Consider the following 3,558-nt stretch of genomic DNA (forward strand, 5'->3'; position numbering starts at 1 on the left):
ACTCCAGTCTGGGTGACAGAGTGAGACTCCAACTCAAAAAAAAAAAAAAGAATAATAATAATAATTCTTGTCCATCTGTAGAAAAAATACACAAACATTACATTTTAATGACCAGTAGGATATTAAACCACTTGTGGCCTTCTTGGCAAATTCATTTCAACATTCCTGATTCTTAGCAAATTCATACTATATCCCTATAGCATTTTACTGGCTGCCTCATTAATTGATGAGATAAATAAAATATTTGATATGAGCCGGACTCGGTGGCTCAGCCTGTAATCCCGCGCCTTTGGGAGGCTAAGGAAAGTGGATTGCCTGATCCCGCGGGTTCGAGACCCGCCTGGGCAGGCAAGACATCTCTACAATAAATCAAAAAATTAGCTGGGCGTGCTAGTGCGCGCCTGTAATTCCGGCTACTCTGAAGGCTGAGGCGGAAGGATCGCTGGAGCCCAGTAGGTGGAGGCTGCGGTGACCGGGAGCAGCCACTGCACTCCAGTCTGGGCGACAGAATGAGACTCCAACTCAAAAAAATATATATATATATTTGATATGTGTTTATTTTATATTTGTATTAGAGCCATGGTTTTACTTTTCAGAAAAGTATACTTCACCATTAAAATGAATTTTATGGCTTACTCTTAGACTGCACTTGTGAAAGTGTATCATATGAATTGGGTTATTCTTGTCATACCTAGCTAAAACAAAGTTGACAGACCAGCAGGGAAAAGAACTGAGGGCACATAACATTGCTCCAAGCTTGGCTGTTGAAACTGTTGCTGTAACCTGAAACCACTTTTACCCAATAGCTACTGAAACAAGTTCCATGGCTCTAAGACTAGTTTTACCCATGGCAGTCACTCAGCAGTCAGAGCTTGCTAGGTCCCCAAACTTTTACCAGTGTCAATGAACTTTCTTTCAAAGCCTTCTATACCATTTCTCCTTTTCATAAAACTTCAAAGAAAAGTGAAGACCAGCCAGGCTCGGTGGCTCAGCCTGTAATCCCACGCCTTTGGGAAGCTGAGGTGAGTGGATTGTCTGAGCCTGCAGGTTCGAGACCTGCCTGGGCAACTTGGTGAGACCTCATCTCTACAATAAATCAAAGATGAGCCGGGCGTGGTAGCGCGTGCCTGTAATTCTGGCTACTCGGAAGGCTGAGGTGGAAGGATCGCCAGAGTCCAGTGGGTCGAGGCTGCGGTGGCCGGGAGTGGCCACTGCACTCCAGTCTGAGCGACGGAGTGGAACTCCAGCTCAAAAAAAAAGAAAAAAAAAGTGAAGACCACCCAATATGTGTACATGTCCTGAATTGCAATTCTTGCTTCCCAAATAAAACATTAGAGATTAGCCTCTATGTTTTTATTTTGACTTTGACACATCCAACAATTTGAAAGCACTACTTATTTATTTGTTTGTTTGTTTATTGAATCAAGATCTCACTCTGTTACCCAGGCTGGAGTACAGTGGCACAATCATGGCTCACCGCAACCTCCACCTCCTGGTCTCAAGCAATCCTTCTGCATCAGCGTCCCCAGTAGCTGGAACTAAAGGAGTACACTGCCACACTCAGCTAATTGTAGTATTATTATTATTTTTTTTTTGTAGAGATGAGGTCTCACTGTGTTGCCCAGGCTGATCTCAAACTCCTGGGCTCAAGCAAACTTTCTATGCCCACCTTCCAAAGTGTAAGCACTACTACTAGGAGCAGAATTGCTGGTATGTGCATTTTTAATTTCATCAGAAAATACTTAAATGTTTTCCAAACTATTTGTTCTAATCTACATTCCCACCAGCAGTGAATGAGAATTACCTTGCTCTGCATCCTTGTCAACACTTAATAGCAAATGTTTCAATTTTGTATAATCTGGTGGGTGTAAAATTGTATTTCACTTTTATTTTAACTTACGCTGATTATTAATGAGATTAGGCAGTAAAAAGATGTGTGTAGGCCACTATGAACGGAATTGTGTCCTCTCCCAATTCACATGTTGAAGCCCTAGCCTCCAATGTGATGGTATTTGGAGATGGGGCCTTTGGGAGGTAATTAGGGTTAGACGAGGTCATTAGGATGGGGCCTTGTAATGGACTTAGTGTCTTGTAAGAAGACCTGCCAGAGCACTTTCTCTCTTTCTCTCTCACCCTCACCTCCCCACACATACATACAAGCACACACATACACTCACATACCCCTCAGAGGAACAACAGATTATGTGAGTACACAGTGAGATAATAACTGCCTGCAAGCCAAGAGAAGAGGCTTTAGAATGAAACCTACCTTCCTGGGATCTTGATTTTGGACTTCCCTGTCTCCAGAACTGTGAGAAATAAATTTCTGTTGTTTAAGCCACTCAGTCTATGGTATTTTGTTATGGCAGTCTGAACAGTCTAAGACACAGGCCATTTAAGTTTATTTTTCTATAAAAAGGCTATTAATATATTTTGCCCATTTCTTATCACTGTTTTTTAATTGAATTTGTTTTTTATTGATTTGTAGAAGGGTTTTTTTAATTATACGTGTTACCAGTATTTTCTTCCAATTTGTGTTTGTCTATACTTTTTATTTATTGTCTATTTTGAGTAACAAAAGTTTATAATTTTTTTTTTTTTTTTTTTGAGTTGGAGTCTCACTCAGTCACCTAGACTGGAGTGCAGTGGCCGCTCCCGGTCACCGCAGCCTCGACCTGCTGGGCTCCGGCGATCCTTCCACCCCAGCCTTCCGAGTAGCCAGAATTACAGGCGTGCGCTACCACCCCCGGCTGATTTTTTTTTTTGATTTATTGTAGAGATGAGGTCTCGCTGCCCAGGTGGGTCTCAAACCCGCGGGCTCAGGCAATCCACTCACCTCAGCCTCCCAAAGGCGCAGGATTACAGGCTGAGCCACCAAGCCCGGATCATTCTGACTTTAAATATATGTCTTTGTTCTGTGACCATTTCCTTCCAAACCATATAATGGCCTATTCCTTTCATGCAGTAAGCAAATAATAAGCATGTATCAAAGACCTGCCATCTCACTGGCACTTTAGGAAAAACAAAGTATCATAAGATCCAGATCTTTCCTCTCTAGAGTGAGGTCACTACTGTGATAAACCAGTTTCTTGTTTTGTTTTGCTTTCGAGAGGGAGAATGCTGCTCTATTGCCCAGGCTGGAGTGCAGTGGCACTGTCATAACTCACAGCACGTAGCCTGGAGCTCCTGGACTGAAGCAATCTTCCCACCTCAGCCTCCCAAATTGCTGGAATTACAGGTGTAAGCCACGAAACCTGGCCAGAAAACCCTTTTTTTTGTTTTTTTTGGTTGGTGTCTCACTCTGTCACCCAAGCTGGAGGGCAGTGGCACGTTCCCAGCCACCACAGCTTCGACCTGCTGAGCTCAGGCGTTCCTTCCACTCCAGCCTTCCAAGTAACTGGAACTACAGGCACGCACCACCATGCCCAGCTAATTTTTTGGTTTATTGTAGAGATGAGGTCTCACCAAGTTGCCCAGGCTAGTCTCGAACCCGTGGGTTCAGGCAATCCTCTCACCTCAGGCTCCCAAAGTGCTGGGATTATAGGTGTGAGCCACTGC

This window comes from Carlito syrichta, unplaced genomic scaffold (genome assembly GCF_000164805.1).
Source record: "Carlito syrichta isolate Samal-C Ts95f unplaced genomic scaffold, Tarsius_syrichta-2.0.1 Scaffold305222, whole genome shotgun sequence".
Taxonomy (NCBI): domain Eukaryota; kingdom Metazoa; phylum Chordata; class Mammalia; order Primates; family Tarsiidae; genus Carlito; species Carlito syrichta.